Source organism: Callospermophilus lateralis, chromosome 16 (genome assembly GCF_048772815.1).
Source record: "Callospermophilus lateralis isolate mCalLat2 chromosome 16, mCalLat2.hap1, whole genome shotgun sequence".
Lineage (NCBI taxonomy): Eukaryota > Metazoa > Chordata > Mammalia > Rodentia > Sciuridae > Callospermophilus > Callospermophilus lateralis.
Window position 1 is genome coordinate 15,902,365 of NC_135320.1, and position 19,193 is coordinate 15,921,557.

The following is a 19,193-nucleotide window of genomic DNA, read 5'->3' on the forward strand; positions in this document are numbered from 1 at the left end:
CCTTCTCTTTGCTCTACCTTTTCCATGTCAGGGGGCAGTAGAAGGAGGGCCTTATTGATGTCCACAGCTGTCACAGATGGGATTTACAGTGAGCGTGGTGAAGAGCCAGTGCGGGCTGGCCTCACCTGTGGCCAATGCAGGTAGGCACAGGCAGGTAGGCAGAGTGCAGGCAGGGGGACAGTGGGTGAGTGACAAGGGGACTGGGGTTCAGGCAGGCAAGGGGCAAAGGGTAGGAACACAGGTAGGCAGGAGGGCAGGGGGCCAGGTAGGTGGCCTTGCACACTGGGTGGAGGATTTATGAAGAGGGGGTTCATGACAGACTCTGTGTGCCTGTGATCCCTTGAGCAGTACAGACCAGGGGCATTAGAGTTTCATCTTCAGTTTTGCATTTTTAGGAATATAATTTCATCAATTTATTTAGGGATTCAGAGACTGAATGGGACCAAAGTATCAGCCTGTTGTTTTACAATGGTGGTACTCTGGCAGGGCAGTTGGAGCTCCTTCCTCCTGGAAACGTGGAAATTCACTTTAGAAGTTTCATGATAAGTTCAAATGAAAACGGAAAGTGTTGCATATGGTGGGGATAACATTTCTCCAAATTAGATAATATGGACTGCACTGCGGCCCTCACCTGTGTTGGTCCTAACCCCCAGGCCTCAGAATGTGACTATATTTGGAGACTGGGTCTCTAGAGAGATGATTAAGTTAAAGTGAAGCCATATGGATGAGCCCTAATTCAACATTACTAGGGTCTTTATTTTTTCTTCCTTCCTTCCTTCCTTCCCAGTACTGGAGATTGAACCCAGGGGTGCTCTACCACTGAGCTATATCACCAGCCCTTTTCTTATTTTGAGGCAAGGTCTTGCTAAATTTCTGAGGCTGGCCTTGAACTTGTGATCCTTCTGCCTCAGTCTCCGGAGTAGCTGAGGTTATAGGCATGCGCCATCATACCATACTCAGCTTGGTGTCCTGATAAGCAGAGGAGTTAGGACACAAACATGCACATAGGGAAGGGAGACCATGTGAAGACACAGGGAGAAGATGAGAGGCCACATCAGGACGTGGTGGTGCACACCTGTAATCCAAGCTACTCTGGAGGCTCAGGCTGGAGGGTCACCAAGTTCAAGGTCAGCCTTGGCAGCTTAGGGAGACCCTGTCTCAAAATAAAAAGGACTGGGGATGTAGCTCTATGGTAAAACGCCCCTGAATTTAATACACATTGCCAAAGAAGGAGGAGGAGGAGGAGCCTCCGGAGAAACCAATCTACCCACACCTTGGTATTACACTACTAGACTCCAGAACTGGGACCAAATAAACTTTTGTTGTTTTAGCCCTCCTGTCTGTGGTGTTTTGTCATCGTCATCGTAGCCCTAGGGTGATACCAAAAGGCTCACTTCCATTTCTGGATTTTTCTCGACATCTAGAATTGTTAGATTTTAAAGCCCCCATCTGGGTAGGTCTGGTCTGCTGACACTGTCTCACTATTTGAATTTTGCCTCTGTATATTCCTTCCAGATGTTCATTCTTACACCCGACATAGGAAACTGATTCAATTGTGATTCCCACACTTTTGTGGGGTCAGGGGTGGTTATAGTTTGGAAATGAAGTGTCCCCCACAAAGCTTCTGTTAATGCAGGATCATTCAGTGGTGAAATGATTATGAGAGCCATAACCTAATCAGTCCATTCTAGCTTGGATAACTGGTGACTATTCCGTCACAGGTGTAAGGCCACTTAAAGAATAGTGAGGGATCCATAATATCTGGATATAGAATACCACTGTCTCTCTGTTTCCCTTCAGCATATTTTAATGTTTTAAGTTTGGTTGGGTCTAGTTCACGATACCTAGTTCCCATTATTAGATTGGGTTTGAAGACCCCATTATCTAGTGTTAACTAACCAAACATAACAAAATGAATCAGATTTTAAAAGACTCCTATAAAGAAATAATAAACTGACAATAACAGCACCAACATAAGCACAAGCTAAAAATAAGAGAATGATAAAGCTGTTACTCTCACATCTAAAACAAGCTCATTATCAGTTACATCAAACACAGGAAAAAAAAAAAAACTAATGAGATCTAACAATGAAGCACAAAAAAATTGAGACTATCAACAAGAAAAATTTTGAAAAATATTTTTATAACCAGTAACAATGAGTCTTCAGAGATATGTTAATCCTGGCCTAAATATCTCGGATAGCCAAATAGCCACCAAGCAGGCATCCAGAAGACAAAGGACAAATGTCTGCATTTTTGTAGATATGTTAATTAATATAGAAGATCTCACTTAATCACCCCTGTTGGTTTTTAGAGAAAGAAAGTTTAAAGTTCCGGCAAAATAAATGATAATTTAAAAATTTTAAAATGTTCTTTAATAATATTTTTCCTAGATAACATTGTGATTCTTTATAAATAGCCTGGTTGAAGTTTGCCAGTTTGTGATTTCAATGCACACACTTTTCTCTATCTTGAGAATCCAGGACCTTTGCAGTTCTCAGAGTCTCTAGTTTTCACATGAAAGACTCAGTGCTGAAGGGCACATTGGCAAATATCTGTAATTCCTGCTACTGGGAAGGCTGAGGCTGGTGGGTCCCAAGTTTGAGACCAGCCTGGGCAATTTGTCAAGAGCCTGTTTTAAAATAAAAAATGTAGCTCAGTGGTAGAGCATCCTGGATTTAATTCTCAGTACTAAAACAAAAACAAAAATCCCAAACAAAACAAAAAAACCCAAACCAGCGTCATGGTCTGCTAACTTCCTGCCTGTTGCTAGTAAATAGTCCTCTACAATGTGATTCTCAGTAAATGACCATCTGATTCTAAATGTGATGTTTCTGGTCTCATCTCTACAATATTCAATACTTCACCTCCATTCAATAGTCTATACTTCAAAAAATGTATTGAATCATTTGAAAAATGAGTACAAGTAATTTATTTTTCAATTTTCACACTTAATAGCAAATACAAAGCTGCATCATATTAAGGAACTACTAACGCCCCCCCCTCTCGCCTCCCCAAGAACACACTTATAATTGAGGAAGGTGGATTCATTGTTTGTTGCAGCTAGGAAGAAGGAACAACCGTGGGAATCCATGGACATCTCAAGAAGAGGGGGTTTGGAAAGAAACTCTTAGAGGATTCAGAGTTGAGGTAGGTGATTTTGTTTTTTTTTTGGGGGGGGGGGTGCTTTGCTGAGGATTGACAATATCAGGAAGCAGGGGGATTTTTTTTTTAATAACTGAATAGCTTAATATATCTTTTATAAAATGAGAAGCAAGGATTAAACTGTGAATTTATGAAGCAGCAGCAGTTACTTACACTAGCCAGGAGAGGGAGATATTTGGTCATTTTGTGATATGAAAAATGTTATTTTTTTTTTTAAAAAAAATTGTTCTACTGTGGTACAAACACTCAACATGAAATCTATCCTTTTAACACATATTAAGTCTAAAATACATTATTGTTGACTGTAAGTACAGTGTCCTACAGTATATCTCTGGAACAGAGACATTTTATTATTACCTCTTAACTGAAACTTTATGCCTATTAATTAATAACTCCCTAGTTCTTCCTGTCCCAGCCCTGAATAATCAATATTCCAGTCCTTCTTATGAATTTGACTGTTTTAGATATCTCATATAAGTGGAATCACGCAGTACTTATCTTTCTGCATCTGGTTTATTTTACTGGGACTCTAGAGTTTCTTTCCAAACCCCCTCTTCTTGAGATGTCCATGGATTCCCACGGTTGTTCCTTCTTCCTAGTTGCAACAAACAATGAATCCACCTTCCTCAATTATAAGTGAAGAATTTGAAGATTATTGGCATTAATTCTTTTAAAAAAAAATGTTTAGTAGAATTCACCAGTGAAGTCATCTGGTCCTGGGATTAAAAAAATAATATATATATATGATACCACAAAAGAATCATAATATATACCAACAAACCGGATAATTTCATAGAAATATACAACCTACAAATACTAAATCATGAATAAATAGAAAGAAGTCCTAAACAGACCTATAACTAGTACGGTGAACAAATCAGTAATCAAACCTTTCCGATAAAAAAAGCCTAGGGTCTGGGGTTGTGGCTCTGTGGCAGAGTGCTTGCCTAGAACATGTGAGGCTCTGGGTCCTATCCTCAGCACCACATAAAAATAAATAAATAAAGTAAAGATATTGTATTCATCTACAACATTATTTATATATAACATTATATATATAATATATATTTATATATATATATATATATATATATATATATATATATATATATATATAAATAACAGATTAACCCACAAAAATACAGCCATCTCATACTAGACATAGTTGCCATAAACATGCATTGGAGAAAAGATAGCTTCTTCAACAAATGGTGCTGGGAAAACTGGAAATCCATATGTAGCAAAATGGAATTAAAGCTCTATCTCTCACCATGCACCAAACTCAACTCAAAATGGATCAAGGACCTAGGAATTAGACTAGAGACTCTGCACTTACTAGAAGAAAATGTAGGCCCAACTCTCTATCATATCAGCTTAGGTAGCAACTTCCTCATCAAGACTCCTAAAGTAAAATCAAGAATTAATAAATCAGACAGTATCAAACTAAAAAGCTTCTTTATAGCAAAGAAAACAATCCAGAACATGAAGAGAGAGCCTACAGAATGGAAGAAAATTTCACCATCTGCACCTCAAAGCATTAATCCCCAGGATGTACAGTGAACTTAAAAAACTTAACACCAAAAACAAAGAAACAAATAATGCAATCAATAAATGGGCAAAGGAACTAAACAGAAGTAAAAATAGAAATGCAAATTAAAATTTCACTAAGATGCCATCTCTAATCAGAATGGCAATTATCAAGAATACCAATAATGAGGGGCTGGGGATGTAGCTCAGTTGGTAGAGCGCTTGCCTCTCATGCACAAGGCCCTGGGTTCAATCCCCAGCACTACAATAAATACATACATACATACATACATACATACATACATACATACATACATACCAATAATGATAAGTATTGGTGAGGATGTTGGAAAAAAAGGTTTACTCATACATTGCTGGTAGGGCTGCAAATTGATGCAATCACTCTGCAAAGCAGTATGGAGATTCTTCAGAAAACTTGAAATGAAGCCACCATTTGACTCAGTTATCCCACTGCTTGGTTTATACCCAAAGGACTTAAAATCAGCATACTACAGCCATGTAGTCAAGTTAATGTTTATAGCAGCTTAATTCACAATAGCTAAGCTATGGAACCAAACTAGATGAATGAGTAAAAAAAAAAAAAAAATGTGGTATATATACACAGTGGACTATTACTCAGCCATAAAGAAGAATGAAATTATGGCATTTGCCAGTAAATGGATGGAACTAGAGACTATCATGCTAAATGACTTAAGCCAGTCCCATATAATCAAAGGCCAAATGTTCTCTCTGCTATGTGGATGTTAACCCACAAAAAGGGGAGGGGAGAATAAATTCATTGGATTAGACAAAGAAGAATGACAAGAAGGGAGGGGATATGAGAATAAGAAAGATAGCAGAATGAATCGGACCAAACTTTCTTATGTAATTATATACACAACCAGTGTAACTCCACACCAAGTACAACTAGAATTATGGGACCCTAATTATAATAAGTTATACTCCATGTGAATATAATAGATCAAAATACATTCTACTGCCATGTATGTCTAAAAATAAAAATAAATTGAAAATAAAGAAATTCATGTAACATTTCTTGCAAGACAGGAATAGGGGTGACAAACTCCCTCAACATTTGTCTGAGAAAGTGTCTTTATCTCTTTTTCATTTTTGAAGGACATACTTGACTATTTTAGTATCCTTGGTTTGCATTTTTTTCCGTTCAGCCCTTTGAGTATATCATACTCTTTCCTACTTGCCTGTAAAATTTCTACTGAAAAGGCCACTAATAGTCTTGTAGACATTCCCTTGTACATGATTCTTCTCATTTCTTTCAAAATTTATTTTTTTAAAATTTGATACTTTGATTAAAATTCATCTTGATATGGATTAATTGGTACATCAATAAGATGACTTGGGGCTTTTTAAATCTGGGAATCTGATCCCTTCTTCAGATTCGGGGAGTTTGGGGCCATTATTTCTTTGAATAAACTTTCTGATCCTTTCTTTGTTTTCCTTGGGAAACTCCCTCATTTGTATACTAATCACTTGGTGCTATGCCACAAGTCCTTTAAGATTTCTTTATTTTTTTTTTCACTCTATTTTTCCTTTTGTTTCTCTGACTGAATCATTCTTTTGCTAAATTGCTGAAACTGATTTTTTTTTTTTTTTTTTTTTTTGATACTGGGGATTGAACTCAGGGGCACTTGACCACTGAACCACATCTCCAGCCCTATTTTGCATTTTGATTTAGAGGCAGGGTCTCACTGAATTGCTTAGTGTCTCCATAAATTGCCGAAGATGGCTTTGAACTTGCATTTTCAATGGCTAGTCTTCAATTTTGTTGATCTTTTTTTCTGCCTGATTTAGTTTGTTGTTAAACCTTCCTAGTGAATTTTTTAGTTTAGTTGCTTTCTTCAGCTTTTTAATTTGTTTTAAATATTTTTGCATTTTCTATTTATTTATTGAAACTCTCGCATGGCTCATGCATTTTTTATTTTGACCTCAGTGGGTATCTTTATGACAGAACATTTGCACCTGGTTTTACGTTTTTCTTGACTCTCTTTCATGTTGGCGTTCACACATTTGACAAAGCCCATGAATCTACTGGTCCTCATGGACTGACCTTGCGTGGGAGATGACTTCCACCAATCAGACGTGCTGGAGATTCTGGGGCCTCTTTCAAATTTGTTCTTCCTAGAAAGAAACAGAAGACTATGGTCTTTGTTTGCTCTGTGGAGAGCAGGAAGTAGGGTTCCCAGCTCAAATTACCATCCTGATTCTTCCCCAGCATGCTAGTCTGTGGTGAGCCCTCCTGGACTCTGTTAGGATGGAGGTAAGTCCACGAGGCATTACCCTGAGGAAAACTGAACCCTTGCACCTTGTCTCCTCTTCTGGAAAATATCAGCAAAGGGCTTTTTTTTTTTTTTTTTTTTTTTTTTTTTTGGAATTGGAAATCAAACTTAGTGTCTTGTTTGAATTTCTGAATTCTTTAAAATGTTATATCATTCAGTACCTATAAATACTCTTTTATTGTATCTATAATATAAAAAATCTTATTGAACATAAAATGTTTAAAAACAATAAAAATGCACGAGCATGGTGCTTCATGCCTATCATTCTAGCTACTTGGGAGGCTGAGGCAGAAGGATTGCAGGTTTGAGGCTAACCTCAACAATTTAGTAAGACCTTGTCTCAAAATTAATGGATGGGGCTGGGGATGTGGCTCAAGCGGTAGCGTGCTGGCCTGACATCCATGCGGCCCGGGGTTCGATCCTCAGCACCACATACAAAGATGTTGTGTTTGCCAAAAACTAAACAATAAATATTAATAAATAATTGCCTTTAGGGCAAGATTAAAAAAAGAAATTAATGGAGTTAGAATGGGGATTTTGTTGAAGGAAGTGGGAAGGAAAATATTTTGTTTGATACCATGTAATGGATTGTGTCAATCTAATTTAAGCACTCTCAATAATATTTAAGTATCTGTGTTATATTTCTTCGATGTCTTTGTAATTCAATGTCATTACCTGTTTTCCTTTTGCTATAGACCCAGATGCTGTAATGTGTTACTCAGGATTTGAGATGTCTGGAATATGAACAATTTTGTAAAATATGTGTTACAAAGAGAAAAACGTATTTTGTGAAAATAGTTCTGAAAGACCAGAGGCCTAAATAGTTCGTATTTCTCATCCTTCCTTTTTCACAAATTTCTGATTTCTTCTATCCTTAGGCTTCTTGTTGATGTTGTCTTATTGTTGTTGTGATCTTTTTGTTTTTTTATTGGTGGTATGGGGGATAGAATCCAGGGCTTTACACAGGCTACACAGGTGTTCTACCCTGCCTCACCTCACTGAAATGGGCGCTTTACCACTGAGCTATATCTCTAGTCCTTTTTATTTTTATTTTTTTTAATTTTGAGACAGGGTCTTTCTAAGTCGCTAAGGAACCTGCAGTTCTCTTGCCTTAGCTTCCCAAGTTGCTGGGATTACAAAGGTATACCCCTGCACCTGGCTGTAAATGAAATATGCTTGGAAAGACAAAAAAATTAATATGTATATACACATCATTCTGTAATGTGTGTTTTCTAAAAACTACCAAATTATACCTGAAAATTAGAATTCAGATTCTAAAATTAGGTGCATTATTGATGATTTTTGAGAATGCATGTACTTATATTCTGAATTTTACAACAATTCCAGTGTATATTTTTATATTTTCCTTTCTCAGATTTACAATCTGTATCTTTGACATTGAAAAAATAAAAACATCAGTTTGCAACTTCTGTCAAAAGGGCCACATTTAGTCACAGCCTTCAGCCTCATCAGAGTACTAAGTCTATCGAGCAAGCAAAATTAGAAAGATCCTTTGCTCTTTACTTACATAGTATTCCTGAGAGGCCAAGGATGAATGGCTTTACTACCCACTCCCCTTTCTCAGGCCCTTTTTAACCCAAACGTGAAGCGCTCTTTCTCAATTGCATCTCCAACCACTCCTGACTTTTCAGTGTCTCTGACTTTGCCAGATCCTCACTCTGCTCCGCTATACTCCAGATTCTCCTGTTCCTGTTTTCCACATGATCAGTGATCTCATTTTTAGAAAGGACTCATCTAAACATACTATGCTTCCAAAAGTGACTTGGGAGGCTGAGGCAGGAGGATCCCAAATTTGAGGCCAGTAGCTTAGGGGTAAAACACCCCTGAGTTCTGTCCTCAGTATCACCAAAACACACAAACAATAAAGCCAAGCTGGCCAGCAAGGAATGAAAACTGGTCTTGATGGCTTTTGTGACCTTCATGGACTGGATCTGCCTTGTCTTTTCAGTGTCATGTTTAGGCAGCCCTTACAGCATCTATCCTACCATGTGGCTATTTACCATTCCATGAAAATGCTGCTCATTTTAGATCTCTATTCTGTTTTTTGCTGAATTCTTTTTTCTATATGCAATGTCTCTTCGTCTCTCTTGGCACAGTATACATATTCATCAAGACCCAAATTGAACGTCACTTTCTCAAAAGAATGAATCATACGCTTTTCCTTGGCCCTATTGCTATGTGTTCAACCCCTACAGCCTTTCCCAGAGGTTGGACAGTTCTGTGCTCATCCAATTCCTCCAAGAATGTCTTCTCTTATTATAAATTTTTATTTTATTTCATTATTTTTTTAAAGAGAGAGAGAGAGAATTTTTTAATATTTATTTTTCAGTTTTTGGTGGATACAACATCTTTATTTTATTTTATGTGGTGCTGAGGATCGAACCCAGCGCCCCATGCATGCCAGGCGAACAGTTACTGCTTGACCCACATCCCCAGCCCTATATTTTTTTATTTTAAAACTCTTTGTTTTAAAATACATTTTTTAAATTAATTAATTAATTTATTTATTTTATTTATTTTTATATGGTGCTGAGGATTAAACCCAGTGCCTCACACATGGTAGGCAAGCGCTCTGCCACTGAGCTACAACTGCAGCCCTTCTTACCGTATTAAAATAGCACAAGCTTTGGAGCACAGTGTTTGAATTCCAACATTTCCACTCTCAGCTCTGCAGACTTTAGGTACCAACCCTCCTATGCAATGAGAATAGTCATATTTATTTGGGGTGCCATTATGTAAGAGGCAATCAAAAAGTTGTGTTGTTTGTTCTCCATTCATACTGGTTTAATTATGATATCTTCAAGATTCTGTTCATCCTTGCTTTCTTGTATTCTAGTGTCTAGCATGTAGTACTTTCTCAAATATTTATTGAATAAATGATGGAGTATGTAAGTGGAGATTAAATTTGGGCATTGGTGGAGAAAGCAACTAAAATATTTCCATACCAGTATAAATATTATATATATAAAAATGTATTAAAATATATTTATATATTAAAATAAATGTACTTATTAATAAATGTATTACAAGTATACAAAATCTAGCTGGATTTGAGGTAGAACTAAGTATATAAACTCTAGCTGGACTTTAGTTACATCTTGTCATTCTATAATAGCGCATTTTCAGTTTGACTTCTGATTAAGGAGAAAAACCAGAAATCCAAATTCTACTTCCTTGCTTTATTTGTACAAAATCATTTTCAGGCTTGAAACAACTGGTTTCTATCCTTTAAACTCAAAATGTATAACTCAGAGGTCCTCAATCATTCAAAATTTGGTTAAATACAAAATCAAACCTAATTCAGACCATTAATTACAGAGCTTCTAACGTTCTATTCAGCTCTGATAGCTGTATTCTCTGGAAGAAAACTGCAACAATTATAAAACAGTTATTCCTGTTGGCTTGGAAATTTCAACTTCTTTGGGATTTTACCCAACTCTACATTTATTAAACCATATTTTCCTACTAATTAGCAATAAGATAACACAGATTAGTTTTGGCTACTTTGCATTTAGTATCACCAAGAATAAGCCAGGGCTGTGCACCAGGAAGTATTGTTTTGTCCACGCAGGTGGCTGTCCCTCCTCTGGACACATCACCTTCATTTTTACAATAGGATTTAACCCCCGCCCCCGTACTGTCTCAGTTTTGCTAGGACTATAAACCAAGATGTTGTCCGCTTTCCCATTCAATCCCTGGTGACCTACCTAGACCAACTGGATGCTCTCTAGCCATCCCACCCACTGAACCAGATGAGCAGGTGTTCACTCATTCCTGCTGCTTGGACCTCAGAGCTGCCCACCATTCCAGTCTTCCTGAAGCCTCCATCAGCTATTTCCCTTCAATTCTAGGAACCACTTGAGGACCTGGCAGTGTGTGCCTTTCTATTTGTTATGAAAGGTGCACCCTTGTTGCTTATAACTGGAGAATCCTAACACACATTCATTTTCTAGGGAAAATTGCTTTAATCTCAGTATTATCTTAAGCAACGTCAAGTGGTGACACTCAAATCCATTGCACAATAATGAATGTCTAACGACAGATGGCTCCTGCGTGACTGAGAACCGGCTGCCAGCCCTCCTGAGCCTCGGCTTTCTCATCTGTAAAACGATGACTATAAAACTCCTAGATACACTTTTTTTTGAAAAGGCTTGCTGTGACAGCGAATTTTTGAAAAATGAACGTGGTCTTCAAATCTCAAAGCACTCAATAAAGTAAGATATTTGTTTTTCGTTTATTTGTTTAGCAGATATTTCTACAACACATTGTTCCAACAAAAAATTAAAAATTGCCATGAGAATAGTTTAGTGTTTGTAGTAGACAAGTTAAAGAAATAATCGAGTCTTTGGAAGTATGCAGGGTCCACTTACCTAAACAATGGCCATGCAGGTACAATGCCTTTTTTGATTTACTTTGATTAGCAATAATCTGGTATTGCCATGATTTTGTTTCAATGAGCATACATAAAAAAGGGTATATATTGAGAGGCTGTGTATGTGTGTGATAACTGGAAATTGAATCCAGAACCTCATGCAGGCTTAGGCAAGAACTCTACCATTGAACTACATCTCCAGTCCTTTAAGATTTTTTTTTTTTTTTTTTAATGGTACTGAGGATCACAGTATCACAGAAGTCTCATCCACTGAGCTATATCCCCAGCCCTTTTTATTGTTTATTTTGAGACAGGGTCTTACTAAATTACTCAGGGCCTTTCTAAGTTACTGTGGTTGGCTTTGAACTTGCAATCTTCCTGCCTCAGCGTCCTGGGTGTCACTGGGTTTACAGGTGGGCACCACTGTATCTGGCTTTAAAGAAGATATTTTAAGAGATTTTTTGTTTGTTTGTTTTGGAGAATATAATAAAATTGTATAGGAAAAAAATTGAATTTAAGGTCATAGTACCTTATCAGAAGTTTTAGTTGGCTTTTACTTTTCTAGGTTACAATGTGACCTTATTCTTCATTTCCATGATTCTAGAAGGGCATTAATGCTTGGTGGAAAAATGTACTTGCTTGTCCTCTGGAGCACTTGGCTCCAGGCTCAGGCTCCTTCATTCATGATTTTTGTGTCTGTAGGAGATTGGTTTACGTCACCACACCTTTTCCTCTCTTGCTCTACGTTGTGGAACCAAATAAAATCATGAATTCCTTCTGAAATGTAAAGCACTATCAAAATATAGGTTAATGTTTATCTACCAACAATTATTGCTTGCTGACAATTACATATTACTACCACTCACATATCAGCTTCCTCCTGATAACTGTTGGCTAACTAAGAATTCCTTTTTTTTTTTTTTTGAGTTTCCTATTACTGATGTTAAGAAAACATAACATACAGATCACTTAGGCCAGGCTACTCTGTGTGGACACAGGCCAGTAACAGCAGCATCCCCTTGGAGCTTGTTAGAAATTCACATCCTGGGGTGGCATTCCAGATGGACAAGGACAGAAGCCCTGGGGGCAGGGTCCAGGAATCTGTGTTTTACCAGGGCCTCCAGGGGATTCTGCCATCTGCTAAGTGGAGAAGCACTTAGACTTTTCCATTCCAGTTACTCATCTATGTGTCAAATATTGTTCTTTGTAATTTAATGATAATAAAATAATGAGCACTATATTAACTATTTTTGTCCCTTTCTTTTTAGGTTTAGTATTCATCAGGAACCCCAGAGACCTAAAAAAATACAGCGGCACGCTTCTGCTCAAAACCCTCCAGAGGCTGCTCATTCTCAGAGTAGAGCCCAAAGTGCTTAAGATGACCTACAATTTCCCTGAGTGGGGCCCATGGCTGCCTGGACAGCTTCTCGCCATTGTCACCTTCAACACCTCTACGTAGGCCACCTTGGCCTCCCATCTTCCTTCCCACGCCAAGTCCTTTATATTTGCTGTTTCCTCTGTTCTCAACTTTGCCTGACTGACTCTCACTTTTCTTCCAATCTTGACTAAGTTACCTTTTTGTTGCTGTAACCAAAATACCCAACTGGAACAAGTTGGAGGAGGAAGAGTTTTTTTGGACTAGCAGTTTCAGAGGTTCAGTCCACTGTCAGCTGGCCCCATTGCTGTGAGCCTGGGTGACATGGATCATTATGGCGGGATGGCATGGTAGAGGGGAGTTGCTTAGCTAAGTTGGCAGTAGGAAGCAGAGAGAGAGAGAGAGAGAGAGAGAGAGAGAGAGAGAGAGAGAGAGCGCTGTCCTCTTGCCAAGGGCAAAATAAAAACCCCACAAGCATGCCCCAGTGACCTACTTCCTACAGGCACGCCCCCCCTGCCTACAGTTACCACCCGGTACAGTAGTCCTTTCAAACTGTTAATCCATCAGATGGTGACAGCTCTCGTAATCATTTCAACTCTGAACATTCCTGCATCAACACATGGGCTTTTGGGGGGACATTTCATATCTAACCCTTAACAGCTCTGATCAAATGTTACTTACCAGTGAGGCCTCTCCTGGTCCCCCACCTCCATTCTACTTGCTGGTCACTGACAAGTTCGCTCCCCACCTCTACTGTCTCCACCACAATGCAAACCCCATGAGAGAAGGGCTTCTGCCCAGAACCTAGGATTGAGACAACCTCAAAGGAGCTAATTGATGGGTTTTTTGTTGTTGTTGTTGTTGTTCAATGAAGGAGTAAAATTCTCCCTGTATTCTAAGCGCTGTGGAAAGACTAGATTTGTTATCACAGTCCTAGGCCAGCGCCCCGACTCTGAGATTCAACAGATCAGGTCTGGCCACTCATCCCAAAAAACCAAACAGAAAAGGCAAGGGTAAAAAGCACTGAAGGAGCTTTAATCAGTGTAGGCACACCTGCAAGTCAAGGGGACCCAAATCCTTTGCCCTGTCTTCCAGAGACTGACAATGACCTTGAAGTTTTACAGAAAGGAGAAAAGGGTAAGGGTTGAGGGTTTATATGTTTGGAGGCTTTTCACAGTTGCCAAAGTAGGTCCTCTTGATCAGGTGTGGTCTGTCCATCATTATCTCAGGATTGGTCAGGTGGGGCCTTGTCCCAGGTAAGAAAGATGCTGTTGCTGGTGGGTGGGGGGAGCTAGCTTCAAGTCACCACAAGATGTTTATTGATCAGACCTTGTTCCTGAAATCCAAGGTGATTCAGAATAAAAATAATGGAGGCAAAATAGAAGCAAAGGTACCAAATCAATAATCCTGCTTTTAGCCACCCATTGACTTTTGCAGGCAAAAGTGAAAAAGTCTTAAGTCTTTGTTACATTATAGGTCCTCCTAGACTTTCTGAGTTAATAATTCCTCAGACTTCCTAGGTCATGTTCTGTATCAGTTTGCAGGTGGTATTCTATAACTCAGAGCCCTAAATCTCAAATACCTCAGTCCATCCAAGAGACTGAAGGATCAAGACATGTGGGCTTTGCAAAGCTGCCCCTTGTACTTCTGTGTGCGCCTCCATAGAAGCCCTTGGTGTGGTGGAGCTCTTAATGGTTGAGATGCAATACTGTTAACCATGAATATTACTCAGGGTCCTTCAGAGAAACCACCCACACATATGCATATATAGAGAAAGAGGTTTATTATAAGAAATTGGCTCGTGTGGTTTCTTATAATAGTCCACTTAAGGAAAGAGACTCGTTCAAAATATTCAGAGCCAGTATCCCAGTTTGAGTATGAAGGCCAGAAGCTGCTGCAGAACCGGGGAGAGGTAACATTTTGTCTTATTCAGGGTAGCGTCAGACTTTTCTTCTAGTCAGGACTTCAACTGATTGCTTAAGGCTCACCCTCATTGAGAAGGACACTCTGCTTTGCCCTGTCTACCAATTCAAATGTTAAATTTATCCAAAAACATCCTCAAAGAAACTCCCAGAATAATGTTTGACCAAATATCTGGGCACCCTGCAGTCTAATCAAGTTGACACATAAAATTAACCCTCACAGTGTGTCACAAGTTTTGTGCTTCTAGGGCTGTTCTTTTCCTTTTTCATTTTTTTTTATTCAGCACTGAGGATGGAAACCAGGGTCTCATGCATGCTAGGCAAGTGCTCTGCCCCTGAGCTACAAACTCAGTCTTCTCAGGATGTTTTAATTCCATCATCTCAAGATTTGGTTCTTATTGTTTATATTCTTATTTCACAGAGAAAATCAAGGCTCAAAATCTAAGCACCTTGCTTTGTGAAAACACTTTGCCTTGCTAAAATTTTAGCCCTATCTAACTCCAGGTACATGTCTTGTTTACTATGTGATTTGTTTTTAAAAAATAGTTTGTGTTTTGTGGAAGAAATGGACACAAATAAAAGTTAAATCCGGTTCCGTTTTTTGTTTGGTCAATTGTTTTTGTTTTAGGGAATTTTTTCCCCCAGTTAACTTCAAGCTAGAGATACATAATTCCTTGGTAAATTTTTGGTGTCTTTTGGGAAACTTGAACTTTCTGTCAGGTAGGTTAATAGGCATTGTGTCAGTAAAGCCATGCATATCTTGGTGCATAGCTCTTCAAACAGCTCTAACAGCTCGGGGCCTAGTGAAATCCTTATCTAGGAAAATGGCAGCACTATTCCTATTCAGATATAAATACAAAAATTTTATTTACTAGGACTGTCAGCTTTTGGCTTTCCTTTGTGACAGCTTAACAGAATCTCTTCTATGCATTCAGTCAAAATATTGAATATTATTCTTTGGCTGAGGATATTAGCCAATTTTTTTTTTCTCTGTGACCAAAATACCCGACAAGAACAATTTAGAGGAGAAAAAAAAAATTATTTGGGATTTTGGGCTCATGGTTTCAGAGGTCCGAGTTGATGGTGTGCTGACTCCATTGCTCTGGGCCTAAGTTGAGACACTATCATGGCAGAAAGGAACTGTTCTGCTCCTGGTAGCTGAGAATGAGAGAGGGGAGGGAGAGGGCTGCAGAGAAGACTAGGTGGTTGCCATCCCAACCACCTAGTCAGTTCATTCAAGCAGATGAGGTCACACTCTTATAATCTAATCATTCATCTCTGAATATCTGTCAACACAGCAGGTTTTGGGAGATACCTCATCTCCAAACCATAACACTGAGCATAGCTTCCTCTCTAGATGTTTTGTTCCTATCTAGACTATCTATAATGTCTCAATGTAAACTATCCTATAGAACAAAAAAGGAAAAGTAATTATTTTACCCTTTGAGAAGAAGTTTTGAAAAACCTGGCTGTATGAATCACATTAAATTCTAATGCTTTTGAATAGTAAAGAATAGGGAACGATAAAAACCAGGCATTGATCTGATGGCAGTGAAGACAGCGTGTAGCTCAGAGGTAGAGCACTTGCTCAGCATTGTCAAGCCCAGGGTTCCATCCTCTGTGCTGCATGAAAAAGAAAACGTCATTTGAATTGATGACCCATTCATAGGGTCTTTGTTTTTGCTTGGAAATAAAAGGGAAAAGTTTGAAATGGAAGCTCAAAGCTTTTGGGGAAGATAATGCTCATATGATATCGAGCATCCGCTGCTACCACATGAAGTTGTACTCTTAGTTTCTTCTACGTCTAGAGGAAGGCAAAAGACTTAGAAAGGCATGAGTCCACATATCAAAGTGAATAAAGGATACTGTTGTCTATTCTACATCAGGAGAAAGAGTGATGAGTGATAAAAACACAGAGAGGACGGAACCAGATCAGAGCTTGCTGGGGACAAAAGGGCTGTGACAGATGTGAGGAGGCAGCCAGTGCCAGTTCCCGTGGGGTCCACGGAAAGATCTCAGAAGGAGACATACCAGGTGAGGATGGAGGCTGGGGCGGAAAGCAGGAAGAGCATCTGGAATCCAAGCAACAGCTGGATTCTCCTCTCCCCTCCTGTTCCACAAGGACACTAGAGGTATGTTCCCTGGTACAAATGAACACTATTGCACTTAAACTTAGAGCCAACAGGCTCAGCAAAGGGTAGGGATGAGTTGAAGATAGTGAACTGAGAGGAATTCTGCAGGTGAATGCTGGAATGTTTACCCTCCCCTCCTGATTGGCTCTTGGCAATCTCCTCCAGGTAGGAGATTGGATGAGTCCTCCATGAAGAAAATGAGTGGCCTCAGAGAAAATGCCTGGACCTCAGGGAGTTGGGAGTCCTCCCTCTCCTCAGCTGAGTCAACCTTGAGCCCATCTTACTGGCCCAGTGACTCATTCTTGGTTGTGAATAAATAGCCGACAATCACTGGCCATCTGAGGGAAGTCAATGATCAAAAAGGAAAATGATATAATAATAATGACAATAATAAACTCAATGGGGAAAATGATGCTAAAAGTATTAGAATAGAATAATAAGAAGTAAATTTAATGCCCTGAGAGAAACGAGATGACATTTTATTCAAGAAAAAAAAAAATATCAAGAGGCAATGAAAAAGACACCAATAGAAAACAAGGAAGAAACCTGGATAATAAAATATGTGGGAACTGAAATGAACAGAAAGCTCAGTTGATGATTAGGAATAGAAAGCCTACTTAAAAAAAAATTAAATTAAAAGATAAAAAAAATTAAAAATAGAGAAGCTAACAAAAATTTAAAAGTCTATGAATTTCAAGGTCTCTTAAATAACTTCATCAGAAAAGAAAAGTAATAGGGCTGGAGTTGGAGCTCAGTGGTAGAGCGCTCGCCTAGCATGCATGAGGCACTGTGTTCAATCCTCAGCACCACATAAATGTAAAATAAAGATGTTGTGTCCTCCTAAAACTTGAGAAAAAATATTTTAAAAAAAGAGAAGTAGTTAAATTGGTGCAATTTCAGATCTGTGAGGTGAAATGAGCTCTGGAGGTGGTCATGGTGGTCGCGCATCAAATGTGCCTGGAATTAACGCTACTGAATAGTGTCCTTAAAATACATATATAACTGGTAACTGGGGATTGAACCCAGGGGCACTCAACCACAGAGCCATATCCCCAGCCCTTTTTTATATTTAATTTAGAGACAAAGTCTCACTGCATTGCTTAGGGTCTCACTAAATTGATGAGGCAGGCTTTGAACTAGTGATCCCCCTGCCTCAGTCTCCCAAGCCACTGAGATTACAGCATGCACCACCACCCCTGACTAAGATGGTAAATTTAATGCTCTGTATATTTTACCACAATTAAAAATAAAAGATTTATAAAGGAAAAAAAAAGAGAAGTAATAAACGAGGAAGATATATATATGTATACACACATATATAATTGTTTATTTTGATTTTATAAATTTAAAAAAATTTGGTATTGGGGGACTGAATCCAATAATGGGTAATATATCATTGAACTAAATCCCCGGCATTTTTTTTTTTTTTTTTTTTTTGAGACAAGTTCTTGCTAAATTGCTGTGACTGATCTCTGATCTTGAACTTGCAGTTCTCCTGCCTCAGCCTCCCTAGTTGCTGGGGTTATAGGCCTGCACCAAGGCACCTGGCAGAAGTAATTTTTTCCTAGCCAAAGAACATTAGTTTGGGGGTTTAATGCCTCTCTTTTTCCTATCTTGATTCCCAAAGACAAGGAACAATAAAGAAAAGAGCCTTTTGCAAAACTATACAGTAAGTGTTTAGGACAAAGAGCAGAAGATCAGAGTGTTCCCATATATCTCAAAATCAGCACTGGGATTGAGAAAGACAATGGAGACATACCTTCAAAATGACAGGGAAAATTCATTCTACCCTGGGAAGGTTCAGCAAAGACAACTCCATACAAGGGAGCTATCCAAAAGCTTATGAGACAAGTCAGTTGAAATGAGGGTGGTTCTTCCAATACCAGCACAGGTGCCAGAATACAGTGAGAGGCGGGTTCCAGAGCACAGGCCATGTGATACCGAAGGAGGGACACTGGGTACCAGGAGGCCGCCTTGTGGCAGTGCCAGGTATTACACTGGAGCCTGAGCATAAGCGCTTCCAGGAGAAAACATCTGAAACTAACTAAACTGCATGTGGACGGTGTGTTAAACTGTACTCAGAAGTGTTTAAGTGACACTGGGGTGAAGGCTAAGAAGAACTAGTGATGGGGACATACAAAATAAAGCTAATGAAAAAAATGAGTCAATCAATAAAACTGTACAGATAAGAAAATGTACATATTCAGTACTCTGTGTCCATGGATCTGCACCAGGGATTCAAACAATTTTTGATTGAAAATGCTCAGAAATTAAAAATTGCATTTATACTGAACATGTATACACTTTTTTCCTTGTCATTATTTTCTAAACAATATAACGACTGTTTACACAGCATCAGCATCA

The 19,193-nt window shown here is 38.7% G+C and overlaps 1 non-coding gene across 1 annotated transcript; it reads left to right on the plus strand.

Annotated features, from left to right (window-relative positions):
- Positions 1-4,886: 4,886 nt before the first annotated feature.
- Positions 4,887-4,960, plus strand: Trnae-cuc (transfer RNA glutamic acid (anticodon CUC)). The gene has a single exon. It is a non-coding gene; the product is annotated as a tRNA-Glu (tRNA).
- The last annotated feature ends 14,233 nt before the right edge of the window (positions 4,961-19,193 follow it).